The sequence below is a fragment of the Hippopotamus amphibius genome, chromosome 15 (assembly GCF_030028045.1).
Source record: "Hippopotamus amphibius kiboko isolate mHipAmp2 chromosome 15, mHipAmp2.hap2, whole genome shotgun sequence".
In the NCBI taxonomy this organism is placed as follows: Eukaryota; Metazoa; Chordata; class Mammalia; order Artiodactyla; family Hippopotamidae; genus Hippopotamus; species Hippopotamus amphibius.
In genome coordinates, this window is record NC_080200.1 from 21,111,155 (window position 1) to 21,126,917 (window position 15,763).

General features: G+C 44.4%; 5 non-coding genes across 5 annotated transcripts; 2 read left to right on the plus strand and 3 right to left on the minus strand.

Moving 5' to 3' along the window:
- Positions 1-1,618: 1,618 nt before the first annotated feature.
- Positions 1,619-1,690, plus strand: TRNAA-UGC (transfer RNA alanine (anticodon UGC)). Its single transcript has one exon. It is a non-coding gene; the product is annotated as a tRNA-Ala (tRNA).
- A 470-nt stretch (positions 1,691-2,160) lies between these two features.
- Positions 2,161-2,233, plus strand: TRNAK-CUU (transfer RNA lysine (anticodon CUU)). The gene has a single exon. It is a non-coding gene; the product is annotated as a tRNA-Lys (tRNA).
- Positions 2,234-10,546: 8,313 nt separating this feature from the next.
- On the minus strand, positions 10,547-10,619 carry TRNAV-AAC (transfer RNA valine (anticodon AAC)). Its single transcript has one exon. It is a non-coding gene; the product is annotated as a tRNA-Val (tRNA).
- Positions 10,620-13,616: 2,997 nt separating this feature from the next.
- TRNAK-CUU (transfer RNA lysine (anticodon CUU)) lies at positions 13,617-13,689 on the minus strand. The gene has a single exon. It is a non-coding gene; the product is annotated as a tRNA-Lys (tRNA).
- Positions 13,690-14,088: 399 nt separating this feature from the next.
- On the minus strand, positions 14,089-14,161 carry TRNAV-CAC (transfer RNA valine (anticodon CAC)). The gene has a single exon. It is a non-coding gene; the product is annotated as a tRNA-Val (tRNA).
- Between the last annotated feature and the right edge of the window lie 1,602 nt (positions 14,162-15,763).

Below are 15,763 nucleotides of genomic sequence, written 5' to 3' on the forward strand. Positions count from 1 at the left end.
CAGGCCTTACCTCGCCTCTCCTCTGATGCTTCCTCCTTCCCGACACCCTTTCTCAGCGCTTTCTAGGATACTGTACTCTCTGGCTCTCCTCCCACCTCCATGGTCTCCTACCCACTTCTTGGCCACCACGGTGGTTTCCTCCTCGCCTCCCTGCCCTTGCTCAGTCCTTGGTCTTCTGTCTATACTCACTTCCTTGTGATCTCTTCCACTTTCTTGCTTGAAAGACCTTCTCCCTGCTCCGCAGTACAAATCCCCAGCCCACCTCTTCTAGGATGCCTGGCTCCCGCATCCAACTCGCTGGACAACAACTCCACACACAGGGTTCTAAGGGAGAGTCACACACTCACCGTGTCCACAACGCACTTCTGCTCTGCTCCTCCACCTACTCCTCTCATAGCCTTCCCCATCCCATCTCATTTAACAGCAATTCCATCCCTGCAGGTGCTCAGGCCCAAACAGGTGAGTCCTCTGAGTCTCCCCAAGACAGGGGAAATGCGCAGGCCCCACCCCCAGTCCTCAGCATCTTCTCACTCACCCCCTCCACACATCATCTCCTATAATTTGATGATCACAAGAGTTTTCTCCCCTTCTGTCCTGCTCTTGCCCTGCCTTCATCCAGCTGTGAAAACAGAAAGGGCTCTCCTTTGCTCAAATCCTCCCATGGCTCCCATCTCTCAGAGTAAAAGTCGACGTCTTCACAATCGTCTAAAGGCCCTACACATTCTTCTTCTTCATCCCCTGCGCACAACTTCTCCACCCTCATCTCCTATCACCCTCCCCTGCCACTTGGACCTCCTTACTATTCCTGCAATAACATGTCAGAAAGATCCTACCTCAGGGCCTTTAAACTGGCTGCTACCTTTACTTGAACATCTCTTTTCCCAAATACCTGTATGGTTCACGTCCCGTGTCCTTCAAGCCTTTTTTTCAAATGCCACTTCCTCAGAATCACACATTACTACATTCTCTCCCTCAGCCCTGGCTCTGTGTTCTCTGTAGCACTCTACCTCCTCTGGAATACGAGCTGAAGATGTAATGGACTATGTCAGTTTTGTTCACGGCTGAACCTCCAGTTTTCTAGTGCAGTCCTCGGTACACAGTAGAGCTCGCTAAATTTTCTTGGGTTGAATTTATTTAAATGTGGCTCAAATTCAGATATACGGAGCGGTTAACAGTGAAAAATCTGCCCATCGGCTACGCCCCAGTCCCCTTCCAATCCCAAGCAATCGATTTTGCAATTCTGAATTACTTTATACAAACTTTACATATTTTACCACACTCCCTCCTCTTTTTGTTTAACAAACGTAGCATCCCGCACCCAGTCTTACTTTTCTTTTTTTCGGCTCACAGTTCATTTTCTGGGCATCGTGCCTGATGACTTTCCCTTCTTTTTCCACCGCTGCCTCCAAGTGTTTATCCCGGTCCTGTGCTCCCCCCGGGAGTCCCTCGATCGAGGTCCGCTCGCCCAGAGTCAGTAGAGGAAGGTGAAACAGCTCCCGGCGCTGGCCGCCAAGCTTTGCAGCCTTTGGATTGTCGCGACTGGAGAATACCATCCATTCATCCTCGCCCTTCGCCAATACACCACTAAAGGAACGTGGAGAAAAGAGGGCAGAGGGATGGGGATGTAGCTCAGTGGTAGAGCGCATGCTTTGCATGTATGAGGCCCCGGGTTCGATCCCCGGCATCTCCATCGCAGAGCCCGTGTGATTCTTTTGCTTTCATTCAACTTTCGAAATGCAGGGTGTTGGCAGAACCCTAGGAAAAACCGCAAAGCGTAGAGTTTGCACAGGTTGCAGGAGTCAGCGGCGGCCCTCACCCACTTCAAACCCAAGTCCCGAGCTCTGTATTTCAATTTCAGACTGAAAAATCGCAGGATGAGCTCGTCGAAGGTATGAGGATGCGCACTTTCTCTCTCCTATGCGCCTTGCGTTTCTCAGGAATGGAAAAGGGCTAGGTCGCTGGCAGAAAAGGGCAAACAGAAAACGGACGGAAGTGGGAGGGACGGTCAGTCAAGCACGATGTAGAGTTTGAGTTTCTAGGGCTGCCAAGAATCTTGTCTTTAGTGGCTCGATCTTGTCCCAACTAAATCCAATTTAAAACCTGGACCCAGAATATAAATCCTACCTTGAAGTAAGAGTTGTTGAAACGTGAAGGGGACACGCCCGGCTAGCTCAGTCGGTAGAGCATGAGACTCTTAATCTCAGGGTCGTGGGTTCGAGCCCCACGTTGGGCGGAAGGTGCATTTTGTCCTCCCTAAGGACTTTGCCGGCCCGCTTTCGATAAAGATAAGGAAATCCGTTGTATAATAATCTAAGGGGCACCTTTTTTTTTTTTTTAATAGGTCAAATTTTGTTTTAATCATTTTTCCCAGTGCTCATTTGCATTTTTTTTTGCAATTCTAATCAGTGAAGTGGTTTTTTTTTTAATTTTATTTATTTATTTATTATTTTTGAGGGGGTACACAAGTTCAATCATCTGTCTACGGGGCATTTTGTTGTAAGCTGTTGCTCATTGTTTAATCTCTCCTTTACCTACTAAGAAAGTGGGTTTAAAAAAAAATTTTTAAGACATATATAATGAAATTTACCATTTTCACCATTTAAAAAAATTGAAGTATACTTGATATACAATGTTGTATTAGTTTCTAGTGTACAGCAGAAATTTATAGTCTTTCCATTATGGTTTATTACAAGATACTGAATATAGTTCCCTGTGCTACACGGTAGGAACTTGTTGTTCATTTCCACCATTTTAAAGTGCACACCTCTGTGGCTTTAAACACATTCGCATTGTTGGGTAACCATCACCAGCATTCCTCTCCAGAAATTTTTCATATTCCCCAACTGCAACTCTGTACCCAGTGAACATTAACTCCCTCTCTATCTTTCTCCCAGCCTCTGGCAATCACCATTGTACTCTCTATCTCTATGAATTTGACTACTCCAGGGACCTCATATAAGATGAATCATTCAATATTTGTCCTTTTTTGATTGCCTTATTTCACTTAGCATAACGTCTTCAAGGTTCTTCCATGTTGTAGCATGTGTCCCAATCCTTTCCTTTTAAGGCTAAATAATATTCCATTGTATGTATATATCACATTTTGTTTATCCATTTCTCTCTCCATAGACACTTGGCTCCCTTCCACATTTTGGCAATTGTGAATAATGCTGCTATGAAGATGGGTGTACTAATAGTACATCTGGTCGAATTCCTGCTTTCATTTCTTTTGGGTATATATCTAGAAGTGGATTTGCTGATCATATGGTTTTTCTATGTTTAATTTTTTGTGGAACCGCCATACCATTTTCCACAGAGGCTGCGCCACAAAATGAGTTTTTAAAACATCTTTTGAGTAGGTAATAAACTGTACAGTTCAAAAATTGGACAATCTATACAAATATGCAGTGAAAAGAATCTAACATCCAACCTCCCTTCTGAGGTAACAAGTTTTGTATCTATGTACATTTTCTTCCAGAGTTTTTAATGCAAATATATTTTTATTTTCCCCTATTTTACACAAAAATATAATTACAGCTCTATTATATTTTAATGATCTTTCCATCTCAAGAAATAGAAATTCTCCTCAGTCTTTTTGCAGCTGCGTAATATTCCACTGTAGATGAATCCTACTTTAACAGATCAGCTATTGATGGATATTTATAGTTTCCAATCTCTTGCTATTACAATCAATGCTGCAGTTAATAAGCATGTAGTGTTGTCATTTTGCACTTTTGAACTTACATCTGCAAGGCAAATTCCCAGAAGTTAGATTCCTGGGTCAAGGTATATATGAAATTGTAATTTTACAGAAATAGACAAATCACCAGCCTATGGATCCTAGAGGATAATATTACCTCCCACTAGTCATGAATAAGATTGACTGTTGCTCCGCTGCCTTGGTGGCATTGGGCACATTTAACAACAAACCTAACATGTGATTGTCCCTACTCCCTTAAAATTGCCAGAGTCCCTCACTGCCTGTTCTGTAAGATAATAACCATTGTAGAGCCTGCAGAGTACCACCTAGCAGGGAGAGAGACCTTCCTTTTGCCTCTCACAGGTGCATACTTGGACAAAAGATTTTGAAGATCACATTGTCACTCTAACTTATGATTCCTAATCCAATTCTATAGGACAACATTATTTTTTCTCTTTTCAGGCCTGTTTCTGTGAGAGGCCATCATGTTTTCTTCACTCGCAAAGCCATGACATCACTGGAAAGGTCTGCTCAGTTACTTTTACCCGGCAAATTTTCTCCCTTGCACAGGAAGACTCCAACCAGATATAAGAAATTAAATTTGTATATGATTTTCTATAAGGTCTTGGTGTCATATGGGGCATATATAAATTATTAGACCATGAGTGTAGTTAGTGAAGTGGTCAAAAATAATGCTTATATATAATTTACATGTAAATTATTAATCAACAATCCACTTGAATATTCTTATCTAAAAATCTCATTTGAAACAAAAGATTATCTCCAGGTTTAATATATTCATGGCTATATTGTAACTAGTCTAGAAATACTCCTGTATCATCTTTTTCTTTAACAGCCACTGGTTTCCCTTTACTAAACTTGAGAAAATCATTCTTCTATGATCTGGGTAGCATCAGGAGAGACAGTTCAATCATTATCAAATGCTCACCCCATTATTTCATTGCTGTTTATGTCACATCACATTGGTTTAAGGGTGAAAGTCCCCCCAGGAAAAAGGCAGTTCTCAGTCACATGCTGGTGTCATGGGGAACGTGAATTTGGGGGTAAGGAGGAAGACAAAATGTCAACCAGAGCAAGCTAATTCTGGAGGACTACCTGCAAAAGGAAGAGGGGCCAAAAAAGATGACCCAGAATGACCTGCTCCTTTATTCTGTGTCAGGACCAACTGAATTAAAATCACTGGCTATTTTGGGAAACTCTCTCTGCTGTCATTTGAGATATTCAGTGTCTAAGGGCAAGGGGGAGGCTTTTGAACAGGGAAAATAATACACACATCTTTTGTGATTAATATTCAGTGTATTACAGTTGCAAGTATTAAAGTCTAGTTTTTCTCAAGGTTTTAAATTCAGTTTACAAATATTGTTGTTTTTCTTGTAAAGCTAGAAATTTTTGAAACAACCAGAACAATCCCTTTCAGTGGTTCTTTCATGAGTTAAGGCTACCAAAAGGCATCCTGAGCATCTAAGCCACTGTTGATATCTCTTAGATGTTTTAAATGACAATTACAGACTTTATCTGAACCTTCAATTCATGGTGAGGTGAGGAGGGTACCGATTAGGTCACACAGATGGAATCTAGAGCTGGTATTTATTGTTTATTTGACATTTTCTGGATGAACCTATGCCTTCATTCATTTGTTCTTAAAATCTTTCATTTTGTTAAAACCTCTGCTATGTTCTTCATTTGCCTGGGGTCCTCAGAGACATAAGATCCCGTATCCTCCACTCATTTTTCTAACCACCTGCAAACTAAACTGGCAAATGGTATGGATGGGGTCATCAGAATGAAGAGCCAAGGAGGTATAGATGCAGTTCTTTAGCCTCCAAGCCCCTGATCTTTGTCCTTGAATCCACCAAGTTTACTCCTACTTCAGGGTCTTTAAACTCTCTGCTCCCTCTCCGGAAGGCCTCTTCTCCAAGATATTTGGAAGCCTGGTTCTTTCTTATCTTCCTGACTCAGTTCATTGTCACCTCTTCTGATGCACCTTTCCTGTCCCATCTCTCTAATACTGTCCTCTGCCTGCCACTCTATCAGATCACCCTCATTAATTTTCTCACAGCTCTTATCACTCTCCGAGATTATTTTCCTATCTTTTATTTGTTTTTTTAATTGACTATCAGAAGGTAAACATCAGGAGGGCAGGGACCTGGCCTGTCTTTTTCATTGCAATGTAAATTAATAAGTGAATGAAGTTTCCTTTCAATAGTGGTACACTATGGGCTTCCTAGGTGGTGCAGTGGATTAAGAATCCACCTGCCAACGCAGAGGACACGGGTTTGATTCCCTGCTCTAGAAAGATCCCACATGCCGTGGAGCAACTAAGCCCATGCGCCAAAAAAAAAAAACATAGTGGCACACCATAGCCTTGTTGCAAGGGTGCAAAGGAGTCAATGTATGTCCAGCACCTAGAACAGTTTCTAGTCCATGGTAAGGACCCAATGCATGGGATTTGTAGCTGTTAATATTATTTCCTAACCCTGAAGTTTTACACAGTAACAGAACAACAAGAGGGAAAGGGAGATGATCAATAGAGTGATTATTGAAGGCGATTCCATGAGATCTATGAGGATTGTGAAGAAAAGAGCCAATGGGGTGGAAAGTGGTAGATGTAGAAATAAAACAAATGGTGGAAGAGAGAAAAGTGTTGAAGCTGACTAATGAGTACTTGGGGTTTCCTAATACCATTCTGTCTACTTTAAATTTTCTAATAGAAGTTTAAAATATAAAAGCAAAAAGTAGTACAGTTACTTTTTGAGTGAGAGATGTAGATAAATAGATAAATAATTCTGTAATGTTGATTTTTTTTTTTTGTAAATTTATTTATTTATTGGCTGCATTGGGTCTTCGTTGCTGCACACAGGCTTTCCCTAGTTGCAAGGGGCGGGGGTCACTCTTCATTGTGGTGAGAGGGATCCTCACTACGGTGGCCTCTCCGTGTTGCGGACCACAGGTACCACAGACTCTAGGTGCATGGGCTTCAGTAGTTGCGGCCACATGGGCTCAATAGCTGTGGCACATGGGCCTAGTTGCTCCGCCTGGCATGTGGGATCTTGGGATCTTCCTGGAGCAGGGATCAAACCCTTGTGCCCTGCATTGGCAGGTGGATTCTTAACCACTGAGCCAGCTAGGGAGTCCTGATGTTGACATTTATTTGACCAAAAAAATAAAAATAAATAAAGATCTAGCAAAGCTATAATTAAATAGAGCTTTCAGTGTAAGCTTAGATCCTTTAAAGAATTTCCCTAGGGCACCTCAGAAGTGGGGGAGCCAGGGATCTTTGACCCCATGCACTGTCCTGGCACCCAGATTTGGTTCTTTTACTCTTCACTTAAAAAAGAAAAAAAGGGCTTCCTAGGTGGCGCAGTGGTTAAGAATCCGCCTGCCAATGCAGAGGTCACGGGTTCGATCCCAGCTCCAGGAAGATCCCACATGCCACGGAGCAACTAAGCCCGTATGCCAAAAAAAAAAAAAAAAATCAAGCTCCCTGAACATTATCCTGCATCCAGGAAAAACTATAGATAGGTCTGAAGTGTGAGTTTCTACCAGGAAACAAGGATGCCTTCAAATTGTCAGGGCACATAAATCACAGCAAGATCTTTTTTGATCCACCTGCTAGAGTAATGGAAATAAAAACAAAAATAAACAAATAGGACCTAATGAAACTTCAAAGCTTCTGCACAGCAAAGGAAAGTATAAGCAAGACGAAAAGACAACCCTCAGAATGGGAGAAAATATTTGCAAATGAATCAACAAACAAAGGATTAATCTCCAAAATATATAAACAGTTCATCCAGTTCAATATCAAAAAAAAACAAACAACTAAATCAAAAAGTGGGTAGGAGACCTAAATAGGCATTTCTCCAAAGAAGACATATGGATGGCCAAGAGGCACATGAAAAGCTGCTCAACATCACTAATTATTAGAGACATGCAAATCAAAACTACAGTGAAGTATCACCTCACACCCGTTAGAAAGGGAATCATCAGAAAATCTACAAACAGTGAATGCTGGAGAGGGTGTGGAGAAAAGGGAACGCTCTTGCACTGTTGCTGGGAATGTAAATTGATACAGACACTATGGAGAACAGTATGGAGGTTCCTTGCAAAACTAAAAATAGAACTACCATATGACCCAGCAATCCCACTACTGGGCATATACCCAGAGAACACCATAATTCTAAAAGACACATGCACTCCGATGTTCATTGCAGCACTATTTACAATAGCCAGGACATGGAAGCAACCTAAATGTCCATCAACAGATGAATGGATAAAGAGGATGTGGTACATATATACAATGGAATATTACTCAGCTGTAAAAAGGAATGAAACTGGGACATTTGTAGAGACGTGGATGGACCTAGAGACTGTCATACAGAGTGAAGTGAGTCAGAAAGAGAAAAACAAATATCGTATATTAACACATATATGCAGAATATAGAAAAATGGTACAAATCAACCAGTTTGCAAGGCAGAAATAAAGACACAGATGTAGAGAACAAACATATGGACACCAAGCGGTGAAAGGGGTGGGGTGGGGAGAATTAACTGGGCAATTGGGATTGCCATATATACATTATTAATAAGAAAAAAAGTCAAATTGTACACTTTAAAAAAAATTGTCAGGGCAATGGAGAAAGGACAAAGGGGCCATTTGAAAGGGGCTTCTACAGACAAGCAGCTACAATTTAAGTATCAAAAAGAGAATAATTTTAGCATTAATTGAAACAAGATGAATCTAGGAAAGCTGTCAAGCCCTATTGATTCACGTGAGACAGCTTCTTGTGGCACTTATTGCCCAGCCCAGCTGTTTCTTTGGTGTTAATTGTGTTGCACTGGATTTGTTTACTGTCTTCCCAAGGAAGTCAGATGACAACTCTTATGTTAGCTGAGGCATAAACCAAAATCCCACCCCACTGGCTCTTTTCTTCATAATCCTCATAGATTTCATGGACTAGCCTTCTATAGTCACTCTATTGATCATCTCCCTTTCCCTCTGGTTATTCTGTTATTGTGTAAAACTTCACAGTTAGGAAATAACATTAATAGCTACAAATCTCATGAATTGAGAAGAGTGATAGGACTGATTGATGGTCCTGGCCTCCCAGAGTCCTGGGTGGGCTTGGAGGGGGTGCAAGAGATGCTCTGTCAGTCCAGAGCCTGGGATGCAGGGACTGCATTGACTCATTTCAAATCAGTCAGTAAAACATGAGGGAAAAAAAGAGAAATTGGGTCAGCAAGGGAAGCTCTGGGAGAATTTTTTTCAACTGGAGTCCAACATTCTTCACTCTTCTAGGGCTCTGAGTTGCATGGCTGGGCCCTGGCCTTCTTGGTTGGTTTACATCTGTAAACCCAGGTAAGGCATACCGATAAGTATCAAAGAGCAATGATAAAGAGATGAGCCCTATATTGATTGTGTGTGTGTGTGGGTGGGTGGGTGTGTAAGTTATGTGAATGCAAGTGGCCAAACGAGAATGCTTTGTCTGCATTTAAGATGTGTGAAACTTTAGGGAATTCCCTAGCAGTCCAATGGTTAGGACTCTGTGCTTTCACTGCCAGGGCCAGGATTGGATTCCTGGTCTGGGAACAAAGATCCCACAAGCTGCGCGAAGCGGCCGAATAAATAAAAATTAACAAAAATTAAAAAAAAGATGTGTGAAACTTTAAAGAGAATTTGATTTACCACTTTTATGTTTTCTCTACTTGACTTTCAAGTTTGACAGAAGTCCTGGGAAAGAAGTTGCTTCTTGCAAGTGTAAGTTGGTGTACCGTCGGGTTGTATGAAAGTGTGAACCCCATTTTCCTGGCGTAGAAGCAGGCTGCACTGCAAAAGTCCACACAGTGCGCTTCTCTACTGGCATCCCTCCGGCCGAGAACTCTGGATAGGGGACTCCAAGCACCGCTGGTCTGCTTCTCTGAAGCCTTTGCTACCTTTTCCCCTTCATCTCTGGAGCCCGTTTCCCAACACACCTTCGCACAGGCCCGAAGCAGATGCGCAGCAAATGAGGATCAGTGAAGAAGGCTGCTGACCGAGACACTTCTGGAGGGACTGATGGCTCTTTTTACTGTTCTGCACTGCCGCTGAGGACGGGTTGATGGGGAGGTGCAGGCTGGGAGCGAAACCAGTCAGGGTAGAAAAACTCGGACTCGCTCACGGCGGTGTCTGTAAGGTGGAGGTTGTCGCGACAGCCATCAGCCGAGTGGGAGCCAGTCACCAGAAGATCACTGGCAGAAACAGGTGTTTTTCCGGCTGTGCTAACGTGAATTTCTCTCGGTGCCCTGTCTCTTTCCCTCTTCTCAGTCCTTTAGTTCCGTCTACTATTTCCTCTACCCCACATTTCCTCACCTTATGTGATGTGTCTGTGCCTCAGTGGCCTCACCTACAGTAGAGGGAGACACCTACAACAGGACCAGACACAGTCAACAGGATGTGATAGATGATGTGGTTATCACTACTATCTTTCCTGTGCACACTTCACTGCCTTTCACTATACGTTTCCAACGCACTCCTTCTTGTACTTTCATATTTCATTTGTCTTTGAGAGGCATTTCTGCCTTTTGCCACCTTTAAATATTCTAGGATTTTAATTTCTGTGAAGGCTGACTCTAATGACATAGATCATCTTGTTTTGCACTACAGACCTAGAGATCTGGAATACACTAGCTTGAAGGTAATAGATTGGAAAAGATAAGGAGCATGGCTAAAACTGTAAAAGGTACGTGTAATTTTATGCACATACCTTCTGCGACAAATGACAGAAGTTGACAAATTAACCGGAAGAATCTATTTTAGCCATAGCTGAGGAATCGAAAAAAAACCAACTGTGTTTCCGCCCGGTTTCGAACCGGGGACCTTTCGCGTGTTAGGCGAACGTGATAACCACTACACTACGGAAACCCACAGTAAACGGTCTCTCTGCACATCTTATAAGACTTATGGTCGTGGTCACCACTCTGGCCCCACCCCCTCGCCCCGCCTCTCCCGCCCTCCCCCACCCCCCCGCTGGCTCAGAGGCCCCGGAACGATTCCGCCCTAGAATATGCGTCTCTTGGTGGCCTCCGGTAACAGTGTTTGTCAGATTGTGGAGAGCAACCCATTAGTGGGTTGTGAAATCGGTCCAGTGCAGCAATTTAAAAAAAAAAGTGTGAATGAAAGCAGCTGGCCTCGCTGGAGGGAAAGTAAAATGTGGCTTGAGACTGACTGGATAATCCTCTCCGTTATCTCTCTGTCTTCTAGGGAGACAGCTGCTGGGTTTAAATTTTCACACAATTTGTGCTCTATTGACAATTACGAGCTAGGGAATTCAAATATAATCAAAATATATGAGATTAGAATATATTTCCGTCAAAATGTAAATTAAATACGAACAAGCAACAATGAAATTAATCTTACATATGCTTTCAAAATAATTATATATTTCTTAGACATTATACAAAATTAGTAAGAATAAAGGGGAGATTGAAATTAGTGAATATCAAATTTTAAGTCCGTGTTATTTACATAAAGCTGAAAAAATTTATTAAAATTTGAAAACAGTGCTATCCTTTAAGTATTTTATAAAAATAAAACTCACCAATCCTAGCATTCAATGTCCAGAATTGGGATGAGGTTTCACATATGTTATATGTAGATCTCCATGTATGCAAATTTAAGAGTAGTATCGATGGTTTAATATTGCAAAGTGTTTTTCTGTTGCCGACGCTTGTTCCCAAAGACCTAGGTAACCAGAAATTGGAACAGAGGCTGAGTCCTATTGAGTAGGGATCCTTAATGTGTCTGTGACGGAAGCCCCTCTCCCCCAGAGAACAGGGCAGGAGGCCCTCTTGTCCGAGTCTAGTTCAAGGTTACCAACGGGCCTGCAAGTGACCCAATCCATGGACGCTTTACCATTTGCCCTTCCTAGACTATAATTTGATTCTACCCACTTGTCCTCCCTTTTTGCACATCTCGACTCCCTTGGCTTCAATGGAAGCTTCGCTGCTGGCTTTCCTCCTATTCTGACTCCTCCTCCATGTACCTGAGGCCATCTCCCTGAAGTCAGATCCCAGGTCACAGCTTGACCCACCCTCTAACCCTGCATCTGTGACTCCAGCTAAGAGCACTCTCCCCAAGCTTCAGTTCCACCTGTCTTGAACACGTCCTTTTCGACGTCTCCCAACTTGTCCAAGACTGAACTCATTACTCCTCTCTCCTCTCTTCCCCACTACCCACAATCTTCAGTATCCGATCTCGGTTATTAAACCATCTAAAGCGTAAATCCAGGAGACCCCTCTCCTGCCCTGAGTACAAAGCATACACTCAGCTCCTTCAACTGCTTCTCCGGCTGGCTGCTGCCCTGCCCCTGGCGCCAGCAGCCTCTTTTCTGGACCATGGCTGTGTCTTTCTAGCCCCTCTCCCTGAAGCAGTCTCGCTCTCCTCACACCTCCTGCTCATCATTCCTGAAAGAATCCAAGACGTAAATCAGAGCGAGTCCTTCTGCCTCTGCAGCCTTTATCACCACTCGAGAAAAAAACCAGAGATCCTATCATGCGTTTGCCCAACATCTGAACTGTTGAAAGCCAAGAGCAAGGTGGGTCACTCACCAGCAGAGGGATTCCAAACCAGACCTGGCCCGAAGTACAGCGATGGAATGGGAGGAGAGGAGAGAAAAGCAGGAATTGTAGCAAAAAGCTCAGGCGGGAGTGCCCATGGCTTGTTGGGAGACGGAGAAGAAAATTGTTCATTTCGGCTTTCTCTTAATGAAAAAGCCAGAATTTTAGGAATGTTTTCCAGTCCCAGTGAAGGTGGTGAAAAAGAACCTTGAAACCACTTTGCAAACGAATCCGCAAGCATCTGTGTAAGACGAAATGCCAAAGTTCAAACTGTTCGAACACGGGCTTGTTTAGACCCGTAGGTTGCAAGGAGAGACTATAATAAAAGTGACTCCCGAGGGACGCGTGAGGTAGGACTGTACTGGCAACTCTGCCTGTTTTACCAACTCTGCCCAATTCCTGTCCACACTGCCCTCAGAGGGTATCATGCTAAACCCTCCCTAACTCTCTCTTTTGATACACCTCTGAGACTGAAGGTGGTACTACCCTTCGCTTAGCAAGTTTAATAAACCAGCTTTATATAATCAACAGACGTGTCTCGTGGTCTGGTATGTATGTGGGGAGACTTCTACGCACGGAAAATAGACAATGGGCTGAATTTGCGGGACTAAGGAACAATAAATGGAAAAGAATGAATTCAAGTGAAGTTAAGGAAGAATTTCGTGACAAGAACCGGTGAACTGAAGATGTTTATGTTAGGGTGTTCCGAAAAAGGACATTTTAACATCCCTTTATGTGTGGGGGGAATGTGGAGGCTGGAATGTGTGGGGCAACATATCACAAAAGATCGACTCAATACCGGGCATAAAGAGAACATGCTGAACCTAAGGGTCTCGGACACCGAAACAGGTCGAAGGCAGTGAGAGCTCGGAATGCTAACCTCTAAATCACCTGGTAAGGTGGTCGCTAATCAGTGGGCCTTGGGGGTCCTACCGCAGCTTCCGGAGGCCACTCTGTACCCTCCCTCCCAGCGCAGCTTGCCCAGGACACCCCGGCGGGTCGTCTCGTAAATAGAGGGCGCCCTATACGTGTTGACCGTTCGTAGCTGGATTTCAGCAAGCGGAGCAGTGGTCTGAGGAGCAGGCCCTGAGGAATTTGTCTGCTGGATTTGTCTGCTGGCACTCACCATTCACTCTCGCCTTCAGTAAGCGATTGGCCTTAGGGCTGGGAGCAGTCCATCTTTCGCCAGCTACGGGCTATCACCTTCGGTGATACCGACGCTGAATGCGTCTTGGTCTGGAGAATATCTTGCTGCCCTTGCATCAAAACCACTTTTATTATGCTGGTGGCCAAAAAGACGGGACGCCCAACGTGGGGCTCGAACCCACGACCCTGAGATTAAGAGTCTCATGCTCTACCGACTGAGCTAGCCGGGCAACAAGTAATGAGATATTTGCTTTCCCAGGAGACCAAGATCTGTAAGCAAGGATGCGGGCCTACTGCCATGCAACCGCAAAAGTATTATGGAACGCCTACTGTGCGCCTGGCTCGGCCCTAGTCCCTAGGGCCCAGGGATCCGAACTCTACGCGCCCTCGACATGGGAGAGGTGGCCGTGCAGGTTTCCGAGGGGAAGAGCAAAGAGATTAGATGAGGTACCGAAACCTGAATTTACACTGGAGCACTTATGGAGAGTCCAGCATGTTATGGTACTGCTTCACTGTCTGTTTCCGAGAAACATAAATACAGTAAACACACACAGGTACTTCATGTGATAGCCTCCACTCCAGGACGCGGGATAGGCTGTGACTAGAGCTGAAAAGCACACCAAAAGTCTTGTTTCCGCCCGGTTTCGAACCGGGGACCTTTCGCGTGTGAGGCGAACGTGATAACCACTACACTACGGAAACACCCACAATACAAACTTTACTGATTATAACCCTGAAGCTAGACGTGGCCGCGACTGGTAGGGCTGAGGACTACAATTCCAGGCAGACAAGGAGCTCCCTTCAGGGAGAGCTGAACTGTGTTCACGTCTTGTGGCCCCACTCTTCTGCCACAGTAGCGCTCGCAGCCCCCGCCATCACCTAGTACAGTTCATGCACTGGGATTCGTGGTTTTGGCGCGGTCGGACCACCACTTTAGAAAGCATGCGTCCATTTGGAGTTTCCTGAAGAGGCGGGAAGCTTCTCGAGATCAGGGTCAATTCTGCGTTCCCAGCCCTGGCATCCTGCAGCGTCCGGCATTCATTGGGGATTCTGTACATGGATAACGGTCCTATAAATTTCCCCGCAGGTTTTTTTTTTTTAACTTTTAATTAAGAGAGATATCTTTTAAAAAAAGCATCAAGTATTATTTCTATTGCACAAATAATCTATTTGGCAGAGACGCTCTGGATACCACAGCAGCATCTTTACTGATACCGTTCCACATCCCGGCTAGGATTCTCTCAAGTAAAATCAATACCGCAAACCCAGTTCGAGTCCCTGCTCTTAGACTGCGACTCCATGAAGACAGACCTCCAGGTACTTTGGGTGGGGCACGCGTGATGCACAGCTCAAAAAGTGTTGAATGCACATAGCACTTGGGAAAAAAACTTTTTTTTTCCTGTAAGGCATTACATTGACTTGGTACAAAATTGGAAAGATACAGAACAACATTTACGGAAAAGTGTCCTTTCTATCCTGGATCCTCAGCCTTCCCAGAGAAACTAGCATTCTTCCAGAGACAGACGACGATGATAACAATGGGTAGCTAAACCTTACCATGTGCTAAGTAACATTCTAATAGCTTCGCACATTAATTTCACTAAACCCTGAAATAGGAACTACAGCCCTTACTTTAGGAGTAAACACAGGACTATAAAGCTATTATATACATTTAACATCTCATCCCCCCCATTTTTTTTTTACATATATTCTCTTTTCACTTAAGAATACTGTACGTTTTGAAGAGGGTTCCCTTTTTATATCTGAAGTGTTTCACTGTGTGAATGCGCATGTGATGATTTGCAACCGTTCCTTTTCTGATGGCAGTTGGGAAAGTTCATCTTAAACGATGTGATAGTGGCCGATGGCAGTTTCCAAAGTGGGTGTGGAAAGGCCAACTACAGACGGGAGGAGGGGAGGGTCTCCGGTGCCACCTTCACCACACTTCTACAGGCCCCGCCCCCTAGTCCGTCTCCGAGGGACGCTCAGAATCCTCAAACAACAAAGTCCTCTGCCTAGAAGGGCCGGAAGTACTTCAGGGCGCTCACCGACACCCGCCCCTCCGCTTCCGGCGTCGGCGGTGGGGAGTCCCTGTTGCGGTTCTCCGTGTCCGGTCGGTAGGATGGCGCCGCGCCGATGCGGTCATAGCACCGAGACCAGACGGGCGCCAAGCCCTTCCACAGTCCCCCGAAGCTTATCCCCAGTGGCGGGCGATGGGGGAGGCCGGGCTTTCTGTTTCGTCTGCGTTCCCCGCTCCCTCGCATCAGAGAGGCGTGCGCCTCCGTCCTTCTAGGTCTCCCGCCC